Source organism: Palaemon carinicauda, chromosome 32 (genome assembly GCF_036898095.1).
Source record: "Palaemon carinicauda isolate YSFRI2023 chromosome 32, ASM3689809v2, whole genome shotgun sequence".
Taxonomy (NCBI): domain Eukaryota; kingdom Metazoa; phylum Arthropoda; class Malacostraca; order Decapoda; family Palaemonidae; genus Palaemon; species Palaemon carinicauda.
In genome coordinates this window covers 5,034,215-5,041,714 of record NC_090756.1, presented here as the reverse complement: position 1 = coordinate 5,041,714, position 7,500 = coordinate 5,034,215, and positions in this window count along the sequence as shown.

Genomic DNA, 7,500 nt, shown 5'->3' with positions numbered 1-7,500 from the left:
TTAAATTATGATTTATCTTCCCCATGGAGCTTCAAACTTAGAATTAAGAATATAGATTAATAATCAGTGTTAATTCAAGTTTCAGATACAAAATAAAAGGCGATTGTTATTGAAATTTTAAAATTAAACATCAAAAGAATGTCAAGTTAAATTATTAATTCATAATAAATTTCATTTTGAACTTCCAGCTTACTCATATGTATAACACGTTTCAAATCTAAAAATTAAAAAAAAAAAAAGAAAACTTTAAAACCTATGCCCGGACAAACTATGAAATTCAAATTCAAATTTATTTTAACGAAAATATCGCCCAATATATTCATTTTAAATTAAATATTCATCTTTCAATCAAACCTGAATTCCCAAATTCCAAATTCTCTCTTCCAATAGGAAATCCTGGAATAATAATTCCCATTCCGAATACGCTTTAAAAATATGTTCATGTTTATTCATACAAAATTAAATATTAAAATTTCAATCAAACAAGAATTCCTAAATTTCGAATTCGTAATCCTGAGATGATAATCTCCTCGGATAAAAGGGTCAATAGTTTATTCGTGTGACGTGAGGTCATTAAAGGTCAACAAAGGTCAACAATGGTCAAGTGATCCATTGCTTCTCATGTATAAAACATGAAATCTATTTTTTTGTCTATATGTTGTTTATTTCAGTCGAACAGTGATGGACCTTGTTATTATTATTATTATTATTATTATTATTATTATTATTATTATTATTATTATTATTATTATTATTAATGTGACGTAGGAGGAAGGGAAAAGAGGGAAAAAGATAAACAATATTAACTGGGTAAATGGTTGGTAATTAACTATGAAAATATGATGAAATTAGTTGTACCGAATTCACAACAAAATTTACAAAAATACATTTTTTCAACCATAATAATAATACTAATAATAATAATAATAATAATAATAATAATAATAATAATAATAATAATAATAATAATAATAATAATAATAATAATGATAATAATAATAATAATATTTACAACAAAATTTATAAAAATATATTTTTTAAAACCATTGTCTTTCTATAATGATCCATAAAAGAAGGGAATAATAAATAGAGTACTCTTTGTCTTTATCTCATCCGCATATCCACAAATAATCATTATTATCCTTTTTTGTTAAGCTACAACCCTAATTTGAAAAGCAGGATGCTACAAGCCCAAGGGATCAAACAAGGAAAATAACCCATTGAGGTAAGGAAATAAAGAAATAAACTACAAGGGAAGTTTAAGAACAATAACAGCAATAAAATAAATCATTCATGTATAAACTAATAAACTTTAGAAAAAAAATTAATAGTAAGAGAAATAAAAAAGAATAGTGTGCCCGAGTGTATTCTCAAACAAGAGAACTCTACCACAATATAGTGAGAGACCATGGTACAAAGTCTATGGCGTTCCCCAAGTCTAGAGAACAATGGTTTGATTTCGAAGTGTTCTTCTCCTAGAAGAGCTGCTTCCTATGGCTAAATAGTCTCTTCTACCCTTAATAAGAGGAAAGTAGCCAATGCACAATTACACTTCTTGAGTGAAGAAGAATTATTTGGTAAACTCAGTGTTGTAAGGTGAATGAGGACAGAGGAGAATGTGGCCAGACTATTCGGTGTATAAGTAGGCAAAGACAAAAAGAGCCGTAACCAGAGAAAGGGATCTATTGTAGTACTGCCTGGCCAGTCAAATGACCCCCATAACTCTAGCGGTAGTATATCTATCGATGCAAGATTGAAGGGAAAATAAGGAAAAAAATACATGTGCTAGTCAAGATTTAATTTCTTGTCGTTAAACAAAATTTCTTCAACTAAAAAAATTGGAAATTTCTTATTTTTTGGACGCTAAAGGTATAAATAAAAAAAGTTTAAAAAGTAAAAAAAAAAAGAAATAAAAGTTGTCCTTTCAAAAAAAAAAAAACTATTTCGAAATTGTACAAATACAACTTCTCTCTATTTTATAGGAAAACTAATTTAGATTGGAAAAAAAAATCAAACAAGAATACGAAGAAGGAAAATCAAATAAACGCAACCAAACAATGACGTAACAAGATTATAAAAACCTCCATTGTTAGAAAAAGCAGACGAAAAAAAAATTACATTCACCAGGATACATACAGACCCAGGGGCAATGAATATACATTTATCTTTTCCAAACACTGACGGTATGTTACCTATGGCCAAGTTACAAAAGGGGGAGGGGAGAAAATGGTATACCACGTCACGTAACGTTATTCAAAGGAAGGTGAAACAATGTTACATCATTACTTTCGCCAACGAAGTTGGAAGAAGGTTATATTTTTGCCCTTGTTTGTGTGTTAGTAATGTGTATGTGTTGGTTTGTGAACAGCTTCCTGGCCACAGTTTGAATCGTAGAGTAATGAAACTTGCACGGATTAACTGTTATGTAAAAAGCTAGAAATGATTAAATTTTGGAAAGTCAAGGTCAAAGGTCAAGAACGGTCAAACAAAATGTCTAATTCAAGTAATCAGCCATAGGTTTGGACATCATTATCACAAAGACTTCAAAATTTGGTTCATATTTGAGTGTATGAAAATCCATGTCAATTAATACATGTCAAGGTCAAAGTTCAAGGTCAAGATCGAGCAAAAGGTCAAGAAATAATCTACCGCAGTGGAGGTCGGCGCTCTACTAAGTACCCCTCTAGTTTATTTTAGCAATTATGATATTCATTATCATCACCATCTCCTCCCACGCTTATTGACACAAAGGGCCTTGTGACGGGCCGAGAGAGGAGTTGTGAAATCAAAGGCAGATTGGAAACGACTGAGTTATATTGTTGTGGAACACTCTCCTTATATACAAAACCTCAAGGCAACAGGACATGACAAGTTCACAAGACAGACAATATCACAGAGGAAAAACCAGACAGGAATTTTCATGTTCGTTTTAGTGCGAGGGAGGAGCGAAGATACAAGCATAATATATACAACAGGAATTATGTACAATTGTGTGAAACACGGTTGGTACATGGCTCCCCCCCTAAAAATGACATACTGTACATGTTAAATAGGGCGCCCTGATCTAGAGAGGCGAACTGTAGGCGGGTCATCTGGCAGAAGATAAGCAGGTTTTAGACGATCAATGGAGACCCAGTCTTCTTTGCCCCGAATGTTTAGGAGGAATGCTTTTGGACTGCGTCGGATCACAAGGAAAGGTCCCGTGTAAGGGGGCGTTAACGGTGGCTTGATGGTGTCGTTGCGCAGGAAGACGTGCGTTGCAGAGTGCAAGGCCGTTGATATGTGATGCTTCGCTGGGGGCTTGTAAGTCTGGCGGCACGGAGTAAATTTTCCCACGACGTGACATATGCGCTGGAGATCGTCGGAGGAGGTTGTAGAAGGAAAAAACTTGGCAGGGACGACCAACGGGTCGCCATACACAGTTTCGGCTGCCGAGACGTCGAGGGCGTCTTTGGGAGTGGTCCTTAGTCCAAGGAGGACCCAGGGAAGCTGAGTAAACCAGTTGCAATCCTTGCAGCGGGACATCAAAGCTGCTTTGAGGGTGCGATGAAAACGTTCAACCATTCCATTGGCAGCGGGGTTGTAGGCCGTTGTCTGATGTAGGGTGATGCCCAGGAGATTCGCTAATGACGTCCATAATTGAGAGGTGAAAGTGGTTCCCCTGTCAGAAGTAATATGCTCAGGGATACCGAATCTTGAAATCCATCCAGAGAGTAAGGCAGATGTACATGAGGCGGACGTTGCAGTTTCCATGGGAATGGCTTCAGGCCAACGAGTGGAGCGGTCGATGACGGTAAACAGGTAACGATGTCCTTGTAATGTGGGTAGGGGGCCTACAACGTCGACGTGAATGTGTGCGAAACGACGCTGAGGTTGAGGAAAGGTGCCCACTCCTGAATCCGTGTGTCGATGTACTTTGGAAGTTTGGCAAGAAGTACAGGCACGGACCCAATCCTTAGCATCCAAAGAAATGCCGTGCCAAATGAACTTTGCCTTCAGCAGCTGTGCAGTAGAACGGCACGAGGGATGTGAAAGGCCGTGGATGAAATCAAACACCTGTCGGCGCATGGGAGCAGGAATTCAAGGTCGCGGTCTACCAGTACTGACGTCACAGAGGAGGGTGGTGTTGGAGTTTTCGAGGGGAAAATCCTCCCAACGGAGGGACGTGCAGGATGTCCTACAAGCTTGATACTCTGGATCCTGTCGTTGGGCTTCAGCCAGGGCATTGTAATCCAATCCCAGTTGAACGGCAGCTAACGTGTTTCTTGACAGGGCATCGGCAACGGGATTCATTTTCCCAGGGACGTATTGGAGGGTGCAATTGTATTCAGCCACGGCGGAGAGATGTCGGCGTTGACGGGCGGACCAGGCGTCAGACTGTCGAGTGAAGGCGTGCACCAGAGGCATGTGGTCTGTGCGAATAACGAAGGGCGTACCTTCTAAGAAATGGCGAAAGTGACGGACAGCCAAGTGCACCGCCAGCAATTCTCGATCGAAGGTAAAATAACCCGATTCTGCCTTGGACAGTTTTCTGCTGAAGAAGGCCAATGGGCGGGGCGAGCCTTTGACCACCTGCTCGAATACTGCACCAATAGCGACGTCGCTGGCATCGGTGGAGAGAAGGAGAGGGGCGTGTGGGATAGGAAAAGTGAGAGCCGCAGCAGTTGATAGGGCCTTCTTTGCATTGCAGAAGGCTGCTTCTTGAAGGGGACCCCACTTCAGGTCCTTTGGCTTGCCCTTGAGGGAGGCGTAGAGGGGAGCAAGAGTGGCGGCAATGGCTGGCAGAAAACGGTGATAATAGTTGATCATGCCCAAGAATTCCTGCAGAGCTTTGGCGGTCGAGGGCGTGGGGAAATTCTGAACGGCTGCTACCTTCTCAGGGAGGGGATGGACTCCTTCAGGAGTGATACGGTGCCCTAAGAACGACACTTCGTTGGCGCCAAAGGTACACTTGTCGTACCGGACTACAAGGCCGTTTTGTTGCAGGCGGTCGAGCACGATGCGCAGGTGACGGAGGTGTTCCTCTTTTAAGGAGGGGAACACAAGTATGTCGTCCACATAACATACACAGAAAGGGAGGTCCCCTAAGATGCCATCCATGAGACGTTGAAACGTTGCCCCAGCATTATGAAGGCCAAAACAGGAGTAATTGAAGGTGTATGTGCCAAACGGAGTGGTGATGGCGGTCTTGGGGATGTCTTCTGGGTTCATAGGCACCTGATAATACCCCTTCAGGAGGTCGAGCGTAGAGAAAACCTTTGCTTTGTGCAGGTAGGAGGTTACATCGGCAATGTTTGGGAGGGGGTAGTGATCCGGTTCTGTTTGCATGTTCAGGCGCCTGTAATCCCCGCACGGACGGAGGGAGCCGTCTTTCTTCAGAACGATGTGTAAGGGTGACGACCATGGGCTGGAGGCCTTTTGGCAAAGGCCCATTTTCTCCATTTCGGCGAACGTCTGTTTGGCGGCTGCCAATCGTTCCGGTGCCAGACGTCTGAATTTTGCGAAGACTGGGGGTCCCGTCGTCTTGATATGGTGATAAATACCGTGATTGGCAGGAACCGTGGGCGTTTGGCGAAGTTCTGGACGGAAAACTTCCGGGTACGACGTGAGGAGGTGGGCGTAGGCATCCGTGGGTGCGCTGATGTGGAGAGCGAGGTTAGAGGGGGCGGGTTGAAGAGGTGTCGACAAGTACGATTCTGCGTTGACCAATCGTCGGTGGGTGACATCGACCAGAAGGTGGAAATGAGAGAGGAAATCCGCACCGAGGATTGGCATTGTGACGTCAGCAACGAGAAACTTCCAATTGAATTTACCGTTTCCGAACGATAATGTGAGGCTCTCGTAACCGTAGGTGGGTATCGCAGATCCGTTGGCAGCTACCAAGCGGACGTCGGCAGATGTAGACAGACTACGTTGTGCCTTGAAGAGTTTCCTTGGCAAAAGAGAACGACAAGCACCCGTGTCTACCAAAAATCGCACGCCCGTTCCTGCATCCTGTAAAAAGAAAAGATTAGAAACATGGGAGGCCACCGCCACAAGTGATGGCCTACTTACACGTTTTTTGGCCACTGACAATCTGTGGCACATTTCTTCGCGATTGCCCTGAATCTGAAGTGGTAGTAGCAAAACTGCCGCAGATGGGAGGTAGTAAGTGGCTGTAGAAGTCGTTCGTTAGGGCGCGAGCGATTGGTGGGTGGTGGGCGGCTTTGTCGCCGCTTCGGCACGTCACGGGGTAGGCGTGTATGTCCTACGGCATTCATGTCAGCTTCGATGTACGTTGAATAGGCATCCTCGTCGTCAGGGGTGGAGGTGTTGATGGAGGTCTTGAAGTGGCTGTCCATAAGGGCGTCGGCTTTGGTCATCAAGTCCTTTATGGGTAAACAATCGACATCGGGTATGGCAGCGCGCACAGGTTCAGGTAAACGGCGTATCCAAAGGGCACGGAGTAGGTTGACCTCACGAGGAGAGCCGTCTGCGGCAGGTTGAAGGTGAGCGATACTGGTCATTTCCCTGAGGGCAAGCGAAGCCCTTTGGTCCCCCAACGGTTGTTGCGAGAGCTGAAAAAGCTTTGCTATACGGGCGGCTGACGACGGCGAGTACTGCTGCAGAAGGTATGATTTGAGGTCGTCATACGCTATTGGGGTGTCTCCCTGTTCACAAAGCCAGTCGGATATTTCTGGGAAGGTGTCCTCGGGTATTGCCGCGAGAACATAATCCGCTTTGGTGGTTGAGCGAGTCACGCCCCTGATACGAAACTGGACTTCTGCGCGCTGAAACCAAGCAAACGCCTCTCCGCTGGCAAACGATGAAAGTTTGAATGGAGCGGCCGCAGCACCAACTGCCGTAGAGTCCGCCATAGTACCAATGATGAAGGGGCGAGGGGGTGGGGGTGGAAGGCGGTGGGAGCGAGTCGACTTCCGGGGTCACCAATGTGACGGGCCGAGAGAGGAGTTGTGAAATCAAAGGCAGATTGGAAACGACTGAGCTATATTGTTGTGGAACACTCTCCTTATATACAAAACCTCAAGGCAACAGGACATGACAAGTTCACAAGACAGACAATATCACAGAGGAAAAACCAGACAGGAATTTTCATGTTCGTTTTAGTGCGAGGGAGGAGCGAAGATACAAGCATAATATATACAACAGGAATTATGTACAATTGTGTGAAACACGGTTGGTACAGCCTTGATTAGATTTCGCCAGTCGCCTCTATCTTGAGCTAATAATTCGATTCTTCTCCATTAATCAGCTCCTACTTCACGCTTCATAGTCCTCAGCCACGTATTCATGGGTCTTCCAACTCTTCTAGTACCTTAAACGTTTGGTGTACTAATCTCTCTTGGGGAGTGCGAAGAGCATGCCAAAACCATCTCCTTCTACCCCTTACCATAATCTCATACATATATGGCACTCGAGTAACCTTGCTTATAGTTTCATTTCTAATCCTGTCCTGCCATTTAACTCCCAATACTCCTCTGAGGGCTTTGTTCTCAAATC